This window comes from Buteo buteo, chromosome 21 (assembly GCF_964188355.1).
Source record: "Buteo buteo chromosome 21, bButBut1.hap1.1, whole genome shotgun sequence".
In the NCBI taxonomy this organism is placed as follows: Eukaryota; Metazoa; Chordata; class Aves; order Accipitriformes; family Accipitridae; genus Buteo; species Buteo buteo.
Genome location: NC_134191.1, coordinates 20,218,442 through 20,236,009, shown reverse-complemented (window position 1 = coordinate 20,236,009; position 17,568 = coordinate 20,218,442).

The following is a 17,568-nucleotide window of genomic DNA, read 5'->3' as shown; positions in this document are numbered from 1 at the left end:
CCAGTTAACAGACCTGAATGATCCCTCTTGGATTCCAGGACAGACTGCTGAAATATTTAACATGTATTTTCAGATAGTAAACCCCTTGACATCATTCAGGTTTATAAGAAGGTCATAGTTCCCCCTCATGAAACAGAATTTCAGCCAGCAGTTAAACCCAACATTCTGCCAAAGAGGAATGTTCTGAAAAAGCACCATGCGCCGCTTTCAGGCATTATCTCCAAGTCAAAGGTTCCTTAACTGTGGTACTTGAATGGTATCAAAGTGGGCCACAGCAAAAGAAACCTTTCCCTCTGCACCTCTGTAATTTATTAATGAGAAAGGCACAAACTAGTTCACACAGGCACTTCCTTTCATACTGTTTGCTACAGTTTGAGAGTAATTGGGGGGTATAACATTTAACAACGGATGGAATTGGACTAACAGTCTGGAAAGCCAAAGACCCAGGAGAGGACAGATTCAGAAGTGTTTTCCTTGCCTATGGACGTGCCCTGACACAGCATAAGCAGCTGCATTGTAAGCCACCAGCAGTTTGAGAAACTGCTTCAAAAGAATAAGGGTACACAGGTAAACACAAACATCTTAAGTAAGAAAGGGTCAATGCATCTTTGCATAGCTTACTGATTCCTCATGTGTTAGATATCTAAAGGAGCTGCTTGTTATATGGACAAAGAAGATCCAGCTGATACAATGCCGCAGGTTTTACAAAATCTATTCTGAAACAGCTCCTGTCAAAAGCTCTTGCAGAAACTGAGCTTGGCTGTCATAAAGAGGGAAGGCATTTGCACAGATAAACAGCTAGCTAAGAGAGATGAAATAGAAGTAGCCAGTTTTCTTAGTGAAGACAGACTGACCAGCAAGCTCTAAAGGGATCTCCATTGGAGCCTCTTCTGTTTAAAGTATTTCTAAATGACCCAGAAAAGCTGATCATTTAGAAAAGTGACAAAGTTTGTGAAGCCACTCAAGCTATTCAGGGTAATAAACAGTTGCAGATGGACCTAAGTACCGCAAGTAGAACTGGCAGACGTACACCATTTAGTTCATCTACGTGGTGTTTCGTGAGGGATGAACAACCCTCATCTCACATCCAAAACGATTGTCTCTCCCCTTGCTGTTACCACACTGAGTGAAACCCTGGAACGTTACTCAGAGTTTTTGTCATAAGCTCAATGCTCAGCCACTGTCAAGCACCACCCCTCTCACCACCACCACATCACAGCAGAATACTCTCTTTGGGAAAAAAGGGATGACACCATTACCTGCAGTACTGTATAAAATGCACAACCACCCGCCCCCCCGTGCCAGTTTTCCCCTTTGTCAAAAACGTATCCTTTGTCGTAAAGGACGGAACAGCATAAGGAAAGGTAGAAAGAAGTGAGACAAGAGATACAAAGGACTGCGTAAGGGCTTTTATACGATTAATTATGAACCAAGATAGGACTCTTCTACCAGTAAGACTGACAGATGAAAGGGTTGGAGAGAGTATAATTGATAAGTTGCATGGAGAAGGTGAACAGGGAACAATTGCTAATCATCCCTTCCAGTACAAAAAGCAGAGCAGTGTCAAAAGAAACAGCAGAAAAGAGTTCAGGACTTTATTTAATAAAGTACTTTTCCACATAGTGCATAAATTGTGGAATTCCTCATAAGACACTGTGGGTGATTAAAAAAAAATAATGAAAAAAAAAATCATTCAAGTTCAAAACCAAATAGGGCAAATTAATGGATGCATACCACCTTAGGCTCATCAAGTCCCTGACCCAAAAAGCACTTAAGTCTTGGGAAAGCATCACATATGATTATCTTGCTGTGCTACTATACTGTAAACACCTGCTATTGGTCACTGTCAAGGGCAGGACACTGAAGGAGATGAGTATGTGGCTGGACTGTTATGATCTCTCACACTGTTATTATGGAATCACAGGCTCAGCTTCTGTTGTCCCTTGCTATCTGTCAATTCGTGACCTCATCTGAACACCATTATGGCAAAAAGAGAGAATACAATTCACAGTTAGAGAAATGCTAAATTAGATTTCATGTGTGTCATTATTACTTTCTGCTGCCCACCTAAATAACAGAGCTGTTTTCATTTTTGCTGTGGTATAATTTAAAATATATCTTCCTTTTATAATTCCTTCTAATTCAATTGCTTATGTCCCAACTTCCCCACCCAGTCTCACCTGGGTCGCAATGCTTCCACAGATCATTTTTCTTCTCAAATGAATTATGTCAATTACATGATAAACATAGTAATAAAATGTGTTACATTTTTTACACAAACAGTGGAAAAACCCAAAACAAGAACAGGAAAATGCCAGAGTACTGTCCAGCACAATACATCCACAAAAAGATCACGCAGCATCTAGCTGCTAATTCCACTCAAACATCATTTTTTCTTAGCATATACACAAAAATACTTTGCAGCACAGTGACCTGACATAGCTATATGCCTTCTCACATACTTTCTAATTTTTTCAACCTACTTCAAGGCATTGTAGTAAAGCCCACAAAAATATTTTGACATTGCATAATGTTCTATTTACAATATAAAATATCAGTTCAGCCCATAATAATTTATTTTCATGAAGGAACAAAGCCCTTTTCCTGCCCTTTGCCTCCCCACCTTCCAAGATTTATCAATGAAAATTGGGAGTATTTATTTAAATGAGGGCTGAAAAACAAAATCAGTTCAAGAGGTTTCCATGTTTACATTGTCCCCTTTTTCTTCTCCAAATCTAAACTATGTTTCTCTAATCATAAAGTCAGGCTTTTTCAAATTATTATTTCTCATCTTTTCTCTTCCACGAAAGAAATTATTGCTGCTAGAACAGATCCAATATGCTAAAACACTTTTTTTTTTTTTTTTTCTTTAACCCAAGATGTTGGTGAGGCCAAGATTTAATAAACTCTGTGGGTTAACTTTGGGGAAAAAACCCCACATCATTTCTTATTATCAGCTGTGAGCATGCCTTTTTTTTTTTTTAAGTTTCACTGGGTCTTTTTTAGTTGCATAACATGACAAACAAAAATTCCTTAAACTCCTTCCACTGTTAACACTCATAATTTTGCAAACTTTTAACATATCTCTGTTTACTCATGACTTGAAAAGACAAATCTTCTTGTCCTTTGTGACTTTTTTTTCCCCAGTAGTCAACTCAATATTATTATTATCTGTCTTACTAAAATTCTGGTAACTTGCAATATTTTTAAATGACACCAGCAGAACAAGTGTTTCAGGTTATAGTATGCCATTTAATTTTTATAAATGCTTTGTAATAGACTCAACTTGCAGTTACTCAGGTTGTGCATGGATCACGCCCTAAGTACATCTTCGACCAAATTAATTTCAGAAGGAATGGCAAGGATAATGTATAGGAGAAGCATAGCAGCAGTTGTGTTGCTCTATACCCAAATTACTTAGCTCCATACCATACCATTTTTTAATCACACTGAGCAGACACTGAATTGTGTTCTGTGCTACAAATGTCAAAGTTCTGAATTTTTCTGATGGTGTAATTTATGCTTTATAACACATAACCATATTTTAAACTCACACCTCTATCACACCAGCTATGAATTTGGTGTTCATGTTTACTTAGGGTAAATACATATAACAAACTCTTAAATTTCACAGTCCTTATAAAGAACTTTGTATTCAACTACTACTAGTTATTGCTATTACTAGTTAACATGGAATATAAGTCAATCCCTGAGCCTAAGATTGACTGATACTGATTAATCTTTAAGAAAATAATGTAATTACTTCAGACTGATAAAATAATGTTATGATGAGGATGTATCTTTCCTTAAAATGTTTTGGGGTTTTTTTTATTGATCCATTAAAAGTGTCTAGTATGAAACAGTATAAACTAGTTTTAACAGCTGAATGAGATGAACTTTAATTTCTTCCCTGTAATACCCAGATGATAATAACGGTTCCATGTAACATAACTTGAGTCACTGTAGTAGGCAAGACCAAAGATGGCTCTAAATCCAATACCTTTTCTCTAAGAGGCTAAAACAAGGAGGTGAAGGAAGGGTATTAGAATATGGCAAGGATGTATCTTTCCCCAACTTGAGCCACCTGTGGATTGGGACTTCCTAAAGTAGAAGCTTTTGTTAGTATTAATTTTATATATGTATTTAATAGCACTTTCTATACTTTTTCTTCTACAGAGCCACACAAATGTTTTTGAACCACATCAACTTTTAAGATCCACATGACCCCAGAACTCCATGCTTTACTTGTGCATCATATAGAAGGGGTTTTTTAGTTGTTCAGATCCTGCATCACCAATGCCCTCTGTGAACTGTATTAAAATAAAAAGAGTGAACAGTGAATTTCTATTCTTCCATTCCACAGTATTTATTGTTTTAGAATCTTGCAACCTACCTTTTCTTAATAATTTATTTTCCAAGGGTGACAGATGTTAATTCTTTGTATTTACATAGGGCAGACAGGGAAAAGTCTCTAAGCCACAGCAATATGACTGCACAAGAAAATAAACCACCACGGATACAAGTTACCATACAGAGGAAAAGACAGCTAAGAGTCAAGATTTAGCTTTACCTTTTTGTGAGGCAACTGTGTTGCACAATCACGCCCACAGGCAGCAAAGAATTAATGCTTTCCAAACCACCACATACCTTCCAGCCTGACCCTCTCTCAGAACTACAAACTACTCCTTTTTGCTGGAAAAAGGTTATTGCCAACAGAAAATTGTGTGTTTAATAATTTAGAAGACCAAAAAATAGTTGATGAAGGAAAAAAACCCCTCACATTTGTTATAGCAAAATTCAAGGCCAATATGATTAAATTTTTGTGGAACTGCTTGATTAAACCTGGCAGCTTCATAGATTGCACAGTTAGACTCTGATGATATTTGACAAGGGAGGAGAACCACAAGGAAATTAAAATGAAAACATTTTCATTTTATTCTACAAATACCTAGAAGAATATTTTCACCTTCACAGTATACCTTCCAAGTATTTAAAAGATTAATTATGGGTGAGGGTTTCAATTATCTGCCAGAAATTAACGTGTGACATGCAAATTTATTTGCAAGTTCAGGCCACATTCAGCAAGTGTGTTTACAAAGAAAACAGGGAACAAAAAACAGGTCCAGTACTTCCAAAACATTCTGCTGTTTAAGCAAGATGGACTATATGAAGAATTCAGGTATGAAGGAGAGGACGTATCCAATTACACCCTAAAAAAAACAACCACTCAAATAAAACACAAGGTTTTCACAGAAAGGGGCATTTCTTGCAGAGTATACTGATACACATGACACAGAACAGGGCTCTAATCCGATTGGAATTGCCAGGCACTAATGTAATACACACACACACACACACACAAAAAAAAGATTATCGAAAGCTGATTAAAAGCCATCCAAACATTACAATCGAAGAGTAGGGATTAAACAAAAGACATGATTTAAAGAGGGCTAAAGAATTTTTTGACCTTATTAATGGTCTTTATGAACTTTTATGCAAAACCTTGAGGAAGAAAAATATACTTCAGAATTGAAACCAATCTGTTACACTTAAGGTTCTGTATATTACCAAAATTACACTACAATTAAGTGAAGGTATTTCAGGCTGGTCGGGGAGCAGTGGCAGTTGCTAGGCAGCATCTGCTCCTGTCAGGGATGCTTCTTTCTTTGTGCAATACAGAACCTCAGCCAGGAATACTGCCACCAATGGATTATTACAAGGCAGCTTACTGCCATCACATGGCATCTGCAAAGTGCTCAAACTGCTGCCTAGCAACACCGCCTCTTTCTACTGAGTCATACCATCACTATGAAAATATTCATGTAAAAAAAGAAACGGATGCCTGTGAAGAAAGGTGATCATTCACTAGCAAAGTGAATTATTGCTAGCATCCTTCCCCTACCCTCCAAGATAAAAATAGAGATTAGGCTCAAAAATCATGAGCTGTTTAAAATAGTTTTGCACATCCTGGTGGCACTGAGGTAGAATTGAAGAAACAGACCAGAAGCCCACAGCATTGTCCACTGCCTTAGCTGTATTAAGGAACGGATTTCAAGCTGCTAGCTTTGCAGGCATCTATCCTACTCATCCCCCTCCTGTAAATCTATTCCCTCAGCTATCAGTTCATTCAACTTCCACTCTAGCAGTAGAGAAGTCCCTCACCCATACATCATTCCCTCTAAGTGGGAAGTAAATGCAGCAGTTTCTTTTTCTCCCCTTTTAAGCAGAGACAAAGGCTGTTTCAGTTTCTGAACCCTTTTCCCTCTTTCCAATACCTAACTTGCAAAGAGGAAAAACACTGACCATGCCACACTCTGCACAGAGAAGCGTGGAGCCGTTTTGCACTGCTGCATTCCACAGACCGCAAACATGAGCCAGAAATGGCTATGCTTTACTGTTGAACACCAGGAAATGAAATAAGAAATCAGTCAAGTTTCTAATGTCCTGGAGGATGGAGATTGCACCACCTCTCCAGGCAACCTGCTCCAGTGCTTTACCGTATGCATTATGGAAATCAATGTCCCATACTGTAATTTGCCACCACTGCTCCTCTTTTCACTGTGCAACTCTGAGAAGTGTCTGGCACTACCTTCTCCGTAACTCCCTAAAAGTAGCTAATCACAAACTAGACCCCTTCTTATCCCCCCTTCTACAGGTTGTACCACCCTAGATCTCGCAGACCCTCCTCTCTCATTGTGTCCCCCAGCTTCCCAACCATCTCCTAATCTCAGCCCTCGTACTGTGAGATACAGTGCTCCAGATGCAGCCCCAGGAGTGATTCCCCAAAGGAGGAAATGGTAACTTCCATCAACATCCCAGTTACACAGGAACACAGCCTGGTATGCAGCTAGCTATAGGAGAGCACCACTGATTCATGTTCACACATGCAAAAACATAGGTATCATCCCACAGCGTTTTACATCCTATCCCATTTTACACTGACTACATCGTAAGACTTTTAGTCCTCCTGTCTAACTGCTAAATAAATTCATAACATGCTAAAGTTACCTTGGCATTTATGGTCAGTTTGTGCATTTCCTGTGAGGAGGAGGAAGGGAAGAAAAGGGCAGATCTGTAGAAGTGTATTTATCAGTACACCAGCTCCTGCATCTTAGTTGAAAACTCTGTATTTTAGCCTATACTGTCTGCCACACAAAAACTTTTTGTGGACATCTCAAGACAGCTTACAAGACTGCTAAGAAACCTTTCAACCCCCACACTAGAACTTTGACCTTTTTGGTAAACTGTTTGCTACTAAAATACAAAAAAAAAAAAAGGAATATTTGCCTGACATAATTGAAAATGCTTTTTTTTCCATGAGACCTAAAGAATTTTTACCTCATCTAATCTTGACTTAAGCAAACATACATTGTTTAATGCTATCAACATCATCTGGAACTACTGGGAAAATCCTCTCTTTCTCTTATTGCATCTTCCACCCCGGCTGAAATAATTTTTTTTTTCTTTATTAAAAGAAGAATACTGTCTTGTGACAGCAACCTGAAATGTAGTCACTCCAGAGTTGAAAAAATCAGTAAGATCGGAAGTTGCAGTTTAGGGCCTTGCTGTGATGAAGGAAGTTAGAGAGAAAAGCCTATTTTCAACCTCCACTTCCCCAGAGACAAAAGAGTAGCTGTTTCTGCAAGACCAACACTTCAAAAGCAACCTTCCTTGGGCTAAAACGCTTGGACCACAGAGGTAACCAAGTACTTACCAGAAAAACAAAACCAAAAATAAACAACAAACCACCAACACAGCAGAGCAACTTTCTTTGTAATTCCAATCAGATCAACCTACTCAGAAAGGCTGAAACAGAACAGCAAGGGGGCAGAACAGATAGCTGTAAAATTACTGTGCGCATGACAGAGCGATGAGGGAGTACAACTGACAGCAGTGGCACAAGCTGTTCCAAGCGGATGCTTAGCTGCGTGGTCAGCAGACAGCAGGCCCAAGCACATCAGCTCACAGAGCCGGTCTTTCTGTGCCCTGGACCAGCTCTTCCCATACTAACAAGTCATCGCCAGAGGAATGGCCAGTCAATATAACCTTTAAACAGAAACACAGGCGTGTAGATGATTCACCTAGTCACTCTCTTCAGGCAAGGCCAGGTGCACAAGTAGCATGCAGCACCATTTTGTACAGTATGTAATAGCAGATGTCAGGACAAAATTATCTCACAAAAATGTTGATCCTGCTTCACTAAATGCACTGAAGCTAGACTGTTGCCTCTTTGGTTTATGAAAATTGAGTTGCCCATCATTCAGCTTATGAGCATTTAGAGAGAGAGAAAAAACACAAAGACACATCAAAGTTCAAACCACAGTTTTCAATAACCTTCTTTTACAATAATCCATGTATTTTTTGGTTATTTACCCCACACTGGCTGACACTTTCTCATTTGTGCCTACACTCTCTGTCCCTGTATATAATACAGCCATATATACATAAACCTACATAAATGAGAGCATTTGCCTAGGTGAAGTAGGCAACTTTATGCAGACATTTCCATAGGCATTTTTCTCTACAAAGGAAGAGATGGGTGAAATAAAAACATCTGCTCCTGTCTTCCCAGATCCAGACCCAGTTACTACAAACACACCTACTGCTCCCTACAGGGACTATTTAACACCGGCTGCCATATTCTCCTATGAAAGGTTTTCTGCTACCTTTACAACTTGTTCCAGTAGACCACACACCCCAGCAAGACAAAGGACTGTATGCAACCCAATACCCAAACAGGCCTGTAAGAAATTATATATTGCCTTCAATTGGCTTCTGTTTTAACAGTTCTTCTGGGTTTCTCTGACATGTATGCAAGGCTTCATTTATCAAGATCAGAAGACTGAAAGGGCAGGTATACTAAATTAACAGTTGGCATAAACATCTCATCCATAAACACATTTAGCGGGAAGAGAGAGGCCCCTACTGTTCAAATACACAGAAACAAGAGATTTCTGGAACAGTAAACCACCTGCTAAAGCACACTGAACTACACTCTAGCATGCTGGGTAGCTCACAGACTCATATTCAGAATAAACAAAATAAAATAATTCACCACTCCATCAACTACCTACTGCCAACACTAAAAGCGTTTAGTGCATAAGCTTCCTTACCTTGTAACGTCTAGACAAACCTTTGTTTTTGTTTCAGAGAGTAAAGAAAAACCTTTATTTTTGTTTCAGAGAGTAACTGGTATCAGCTTACTTCTGAAAGTAGAATGACCTGCTTTTAATCACCAAGAGTTAGCTGGCACCACTTGTCATAAGCTATTCTTAAGGCTTAATATCCAGAAAGACTCAAGAAAGGAAAATGTAGTCAAGTGCTGAAGCAGGACAAGAAGGAAGTCTTATCCTTGTAATAAGTAATCACCTCACAACTATACTGGAAAGCACTTAGTCTGCTCAATCCCATAGCTACCAGTCTTCCTTATACCTTCAGTAAGGTTTGACTAAAGACTCGTTGCTTAAACAAACACTAAAATATGTCTAGGAGGAAGGAATTACAGCTAAAAAAACCTTGAGATGCTTTCAGGATCTCAGAAGAGATCATAAAGTTCACTTTGACATGCAAAAACCTGAACCGAGGTTGGATTTTAACATCAGTCACTTGAGTGAGATATTTCCTCTCTTTGCCTTGAGGTTCAGTGAGCGCACAGATTTTGAAACAGAAGAGTGAAATGTAGTGATACTAAGGGTGATTCATAAGTTAAAAACAATCAGTGGAAAGACTGCTGTCAAATGCAACTGGTTTTGAACCAAGATCCTACTGTATGCTTCCTTTAGACTCTTCCTCTGTGAATATCACAGCTGAGAAAAGAACACAATAAACTTAATTCACTATATAAATTAAGAAAAATTTCTCTGAAGCAGGAGAAAAAGTTGCATCAGGCTCTTTAACAGCTGAATAATCTTCCAGAGACTTTCCGTTCTTTAGCCAGTGTTTTCACATCCACATCTGAAAAGAGTTCCTATTCCTCAAAAGATCTACGAAATGTGTATGGCCACTGATAACACTAGTTGTTGGAGGTCATCAGGTATTTACAGCTGTTCCATATAAGAGCTATGTTCCAAATAATTGACATATTAATCAGAAAAGCTTGTATATCTACATGTTATGGTGCATATGAAGACAAAGAACCCTTCCTCATTCCCAATTACCCCCTTTTTGTGGGGTCTTAAATGCTACCAAATATGTGGTAGAGAATTTTCTAGATCACAAGTTCTGGTAATAGTTTCTACACGTTTCCCTGATGTTTATATTGGAGTCTGACTTTTTAAGTACAGAATTGCTGAAAGGAAAGGCTTTGCAAGATAGCGAGACTCAAGTCCAGCTGAGCTATGCCACTGACTATAAACTAAGAAAGCTACCTTCAGAAGGATTAATAAAAAATACCAACGTTCCTCTCTTCCTCCTACATACAACTGCAAACCACAACCTGCACCATCACCCCAAACTCATATGCTAACTTCCTATGCCTTAAGTTGTTCAAAAGAGAAACAACTTTATATTTTCCTCACTGATTTCACTCTGAAGAATCTCCCTTCCTGACCTACAGCCTTGACAATGAATTTAAATCCAAAGCACACAAATAAGAAACACCAAAGAATCACCTAGATTTTCCAAGAACGAGGAGCATTCAAGCCATGTTATCATATACCCTGTTTTTAATTGTAATTGATATCTGCTGCATTAGAAACGAAAGCAAAATAACTTGTTCCTTGAATAAACATGAAACGCCTAGTTTCCTACCAATGGATATTCACATTCTCTCCATTTCACCAATGGTCCCATGACAAACCGAATGCAGTACCATCAGACTTTTAATCTTTTGTTATCCCCAGTCGTGTTCCTGAGCACTCCTGTCTACAAAGCACCCTCAAGTTCACTCCCATGCTCACAATAACAGCTTCCCCTTCACATTCTCCAGCAAGCAAACAAAAAAGTTGTATTAGGAAGAGTCCTGATAGAACCTTATTATCCATTCTTTTCAGCAAGTCAGTAGCTGCTTATCTGCACTACTATCCACAGGAACTCTAGTAAAGTTTGTTCTTCCCCACCCAGCCACTAATTTTCATTAAATCTGTAGGAAATGTATTCCTGAGACTGCCAACTCTCATCATAAAATGTCGCTCATTACTGTATGAGAGGTATTGTTAGGTGAGGACAGAAAGAACACTTAAAGATTTCCACCCTTAGTTCTGCACTGTGGATAAGGTCAGAGAGGAACCACTTTTGCCCCCACCCTACTGGCAAGCAGCTGAAGTCCTGAAGGTCTTAACTGAATACATAATATGGCGTAACTACACATAAATGAAGAAAATTGCTCTTAAACCCATCAAAGCATTGGAAATTAAAACCCATATTGCAATACTGTCACTTGTTACTCTAAGATCATGCCTACATACCCATACAAACCATGCGATAAACTGCTAAACATACACATCTGATTCCCTGCCTTTGCAAGCAATTGGAAAACCTGTTTCTTAACATCATTCCTCCTGTATTTAGAAAGTTTTGGCTAATTTCTACTGTAAAGTAACTATGGACAACTGGTATTTAGGTGATCTCAAACTAGTAATATCTTATAGATTAACTGTCATCTAGCTCTGCAGACCAGGTATTCACAGGAGCAACCACAATGTCTTTTGGCTAGTCTTTTCTAGGATAAATGAGCCAAAATATATTAATCTCTTCCCACAAAACAGTATATTTAATCTCCAAGTTATATCAGCAACAGCAGAAATACAGATTTACACTAGACTGAAACTAAAATTGCCCACTACATTAAATGACACCTCACTAAACTTTCCTATCTATACTGAAAGTCTCCCATCAGGTGCATCTTGGGAGCTGCTCTCTTCCAGAGACATTTCAAGTTGTGATGCATTTCTCCCACAGTCAAGCAACAGATACACATTTCCTCTATGACCCCTGACTGACAAATTCCTTTGTTCATTCTGAAGTCCTAAGGGTAAAAAGAGGCCCTCGGGGGCAAAAGATTGAATGGAACTAAAAATTACTCCAATCCACAGATCATCTAGTTTTCCTGACTAATGAGCAAGTCCACAGGTATTATTACCACCACCTCCCAAAACAGCATTGCACAGAAGGTTTAGAAGTACATCCCGCCTTATAGCTTCGGTTCCAAGACAGATCACTGAAGAATATCCTTAGTCACCTCCCTCCTGCTGCCAGACAATTATAGTTTTTGGCAATAAGGTACAAAAGAGAAGATGAAATATAACGTACGTCCCATAACGTAGAACCTAGTTGCAATGATTGATATTGCTCCCCAGATTACCAAAGGTAGACCTTTTTCCTAATTTGGGGGAGGGACTTTCTTTTCTGAAACTTTTCATTTTAAACCTGTAACAAACTGCTTCAGTGATACAGACAAACCGCAGTATCAGTCAACTCAGAGCACTCCGTCATTTAGCAGCTGCCTTCTATGTAAACAGGTAAGAACAGAGTAGTATGCCAAGAGACTTGGTGAGGGAAGGCAGACTTTTTCTAAGTTTTGCAGTCCGGTTTTTCCAAACGCAAATAAGAATTGGGAAATGTGCAACCCGAGGTTTAGTAATGATGGGCTGGGGCTAGGGATCAAAAAATCAAGATACTTATCAAAAAACAGAAGCTGCAGTACAGAACTATAACTAGGACATTAAGATGTTCCATCCTTTCTTAGTAGGAGCAAGGGAAATTAGTTGTATGTATTTGTGCTTATGGATTTATTTTTCATTGTTACTAATTAAGTGGTGAAAATAAAGATAAAAATTCATTTTAAATGAAACAATTAACAGATTTTAACACTAATGCTTTGAATAAACTAAGAACAGGTGCTGTTTACGCAGGCAGGTTTTCCTTCTTCTCCATGATATAATACATACTTATTTAATATGGTCAGTCATACAAAGTACAGGATTAACTACATTAAAAAGAAAAAAACAAAAAACCCTTTCTTGAGAATCACCTAGACATGCTCCTTGTGCAAAAATAAAGCAGTAGAAGCTGACAGCCTAATGAAATACATAATCAGCTCTCACACATTTGCCAAATTTTAATTAAGTTATTTACTGAAGAGTTCTCTCAGCTTAGCTTTTTCTTTTAATTCATTATTATTTAATACATGCTTTAGAAGACTAATGTTAACTAATCAGATCACTTTAACAAATATTTTCTTAGAGACAGAGACTGCTTTAAAAATATTAAAACACTAGAGGGCCAGAGAGCTAGTTATCTTCAATAATCAGTTTAGAAATCTCACTAATTGTTTTCAGAACTGGTCATCTTCAGCATCTGTGGAAGAACTGTTTGCCTTTCAACAGCGAGTCTAAAGTTTTGAAAGTGTAGTAAAGGCACTGAATATAAGTATTTCTAAATAGAACAGAAGGGAATTATTCACAACAGCTCCCAGGTAGTTGCTATAGTAGCTGAGAAATACAATCAAGAAAGAAATTCAGTGTTGTTAGGGGAATGTTTAATGTAATTATTTATTTAGAAATATCCTGAGCAATCTTTTAATATCTTTGTTGCAGCAGTATACAGTGACTTGTATGAGAATTGGGCAATACAATAGCGTTCTACAACTGTAAGCACTGAAAACTTCTTTTAATTGCAGCTAGACAGGCAAAGAGAACTTCAGAACGACTAAAAAGCCGCTGACGTTCACATCAGCAAATTTAACATGTTCTCTCGCAGTCAAGAGTCTGTGTAGCTGTAAAGGGGTATCTGTAAAGGGGCTTCAGCAAGCATGCAGGAAACATCTTTGTCTCAAACTCTTTGAAAGCCAATACAGAATACAAAGCCCTTTTATACCCACATGTTGAGAGAGGGAACGTGGTGTCTTTCTGAAGTAACGGTTTCTATAAATTATCATCTCTGAGCCAAATACCTAGATAAAAAGATGACACAGATCACAATTCCCTTTCAACAAAGAGAACAGCATCAGAATTAACTACTTTATGATACTTTCACTTCCCTTGATACACACAAACAGGTATGTTTGGGCCTGGATGCCCAGACATACCTTTCTATTTCACCAGAAAGCTCTTTGTGGTATTCCAGTTGCAGAAATAACCGAATTTTTTCCCCACCTAACTTACATCACAAGGACATAAAGTCTACTGCCTTAATCCACAGGCAGATCAAGAACTTTTCATGGTTTAACAAGAGCACAGAGAAACACTGGGTTTTTTTGGATAGACAGTGGTCAAAATAAAAACAAACTACTAAAGCCCAAGGTATAACCTCACACCAGTAACACATGTCAAGAAAATTATTTTTGCACATATTTTATTTGTGAAATCAGGATAATTTACATCAGAAAAAAAACCAAACAAAAACCAACCACCACATCATCTTCCCCCTCCTTTTTTTTTTTTGCTAGTGCACCTCCTAACAGTAAAACCTTAGGTCTACATCTTCTATAGACTAGTTTCTCCAAAAAGCACAAAAATGACCACTCCAGCAAGCAATGACAGATCTACTTTTGAAAAACTAGTACTCCCCTCCCCACTTACAGTAACTGAACTCCAGACACAAGCAGCATTTTTCACTATTCTCCCTCTCTGGAGGATTATCAACTAATTTCAATTACAGGAAAAGTAATTAAAGCTAGCCAAGAATAAAAAAATACTTGCTTAGAGATCACCAAAATTCTTGCGACTTAGCCATTACCTCAGACCTACCTACATGTGTGTTGTCTGAAAAAGAAAAATCAACATTGCAGGAATATTCTTAAGACTACAGAATATTCATTGAAATAACACTTGTCTTCATTCACTACTCTCTCTTCCAGATGCCTCTTCTAGATTGTTTACAACCTGAATGCAGATTTCCTATCTTTTCCTCCCATAAGTCTGCATTAAAAAAAATTAGTTCACCTACTTTTCGATTAAGGTAGCATACACATTTTCTTATTTGAGAACACGGGACAAACACAAACAAACAAAGCTCTGAGTATCAAATCCTGCAACACAGCAAAGAAAAACAACTACATAAACAGAACCCAGGAAAACCAACAAGACTTGAAAAATTAGTGATTTTTTTCTGAAGCACCTATTACAATTATACCAGTAAGTTTAGTACTAGGACAACAGAGGTGGTCTTTCATCAACAGTTAAGGTATGAGCAAGTCTGGATACTTCATGTTCTCTGAACAACCAGCTGAGATGTAACAAAGCATGTTAACTTTATATGCTTGCAGTGACTGACAAACATCGCAACAGCATTTTAAGTAAAGGCTTTCTTCTATTATTTTATGCCACTTGTGTGTATTTCCCTGCACTTACAGGTTCTCATCTAACACGCTGTATTTGATTTATTTTTTTTAAACAAAAGTGAATTCCTTACTACTTCTATTCTTTAAGACGATACGTGGAATGTACTAAGCAAAGCATTTGTTGCAGAAGGTACCAATACATTTTGTTGTTTGTTGACTACATGCTCAAAATGTGTTGTACATATTAGTGGCATTAAGGCTTTTAATTGCTCTCAAGTCAACTGTCAAAATCCCACTTTAACAGTTCAGGTTAACAGATCTTTTCAGCAAGTTTGTTTATATTTTTTAAATATTTGCAGAAATTGATCATCGCTACACACTGTGGAACTTAAAAATCAATATGAACACTTGATAACTATAAATTTAAGGAAGCATTTAGGTAACTAATCAGGGCAGACACTACTTACTTTTGCTATTATACAAGTCAACAGTTTTAAAAAACGATTAAAATAAGCAAAAATGAAGTTAAAGGAAGTCTGTGTCTTCCTTCCACTTCATTAGGCATAACACTTCTGCTCTTATCAGAAATTACCGTACGCTAAAATAACACAAAACACAGAGCCACCGACGACGACCTCTCAAGTTAGAGCGCGCACGGTTCAAGATGACAGCAATATCCGCTTTACCACAAACAACGAAAAATAACAATACTACGCCTTTACAGAAACCCGCATGTCGTTTTTAACGAACGCAATGCACCACGAGCGCTGGAGCCCTAGATTATTAACAATCAAAGCCCTTGTAGTCCCCAAAGCCGTCCATTTTCAGCCCAGAAAGCACGGCCCAGTCCAGGGCCGGGTTTAGGCTTTCTCTCCCTCGCACGGAGATGCCCGTTCCCGGGGGGGCCCATCGCTCCGAACAGGTGCATCACCGACGCCCCCTAATGACATCGCACCGTAACCGTTCCCTTTCCCTAAACTCCATATAAACAAGATCACCACAAACCACAGATTAAAACGGAGAGAAAAAGGAATCGCACGCTTAAGTAGATTAAGGGCTAAGCGACTCGTTTTCTGATTATGTGTGCCATCAGGACGCGAGCGCGGGCCCCGAAACTCTACTTTTTTCCTTGCCGCCCGCTGCTCCGCGGCGGAAAAAAAGAGAAACTCACGGCAATAACCCCCCACCAAAACACACGCAGGGACCTTCGCGGCGTGCCGGGCTATGCGGGCAGGGGAAGGCAGCGGGCGGGCAAGAGGCACGGCCGCTGCCCGCTCTCCCCCCCCAGCAGCCTCCCACGGCCCCGCGGGGGGGGGGGGGGAGCGCCTGCCCTCCTCGCCATCCCCCCCCTCCCCACTCTCTACCTGCCGGGCAGCGGGAGGGGCGGGGGCGACCATCGCCGCCCACCGCGGAGAGGCAGCGGCGGCCGGGGGAGAGGGAAGCAGCCGCCCCCCCCCCAACCCCCGGGGTCCGGCCGCTGCGGAAAGTCGCGGGGGGGGGGGGGGGGGGGGAAGGGGCGCGGGGGAGGGGATGTGGCAGCACCTACCCACGCCGTATTTCTCCTCCTCGGTCGGACTCCACATGCTGCTGCGGCGGCAGCCGGCCGCGGATCCCCTGGGCAGAGCGAGGCGGGCGAGCGCCGCTCATGGAGCGGGGGCGGCTTCTCCTCCTTCCCCCCCCCACCCCCGCCTCAGCGGGGCCGCCGCGCCGGCAGCCCCCGCCTCACGCTCCGGCCGGGGCTGCGCTGAGGGTCCCTTCGCCGCTGCCGGAGGAGGGTGAGGGGAGGGGGGGGGGGGGCGGGGGGAAGTCGCCCCCCGCCCGGGCAGCAACAGCCGCCGCTCCCCTCAGCGCCCGGCGGGCGCTCGCCGCCGGCCCAGCGCCGCTCCTAGCGCGGCCCCGCCGCCCCAGCGGGCTATCCGCCCTGCCGACGCGGCGGCCCCACGGAGCTCGGCGGCCCCCAGCCTCCTCCTCCTCCTCGCCGCCGCCGCCGCTCCCCTCACCACCGTCGTCGCCACAGCCGAAGGGCTCGGGCTGCCGCGCCCCCCACCCCCCGCTGGAGCCCGGCGCGCATGCGCAGCTCGCACCGCCTCTCCCCCCCCCCCCCCCCGCCCCGCACGAGGCGCGCGCGGGCGCGAGGCGCGGGGGCGGCAGCGCGTGGCCCGGGGGTGGGGGGGCGGGGAGCGCGCGGGCGCGGCCGGGGCCCGCAGCGCTCCGCGGCCCCGGTGTCCGTGTCCGTGTCCGTGTCCGTGCTCCCTCCCTCCGCCACCCCGGCGGGGCAAACCCGCAGGCTGTGAGCGGATCGGTGCGGCGCCGAGGAGGTCGGCCGGCCGGCCCGCCCGCCCTGCAGC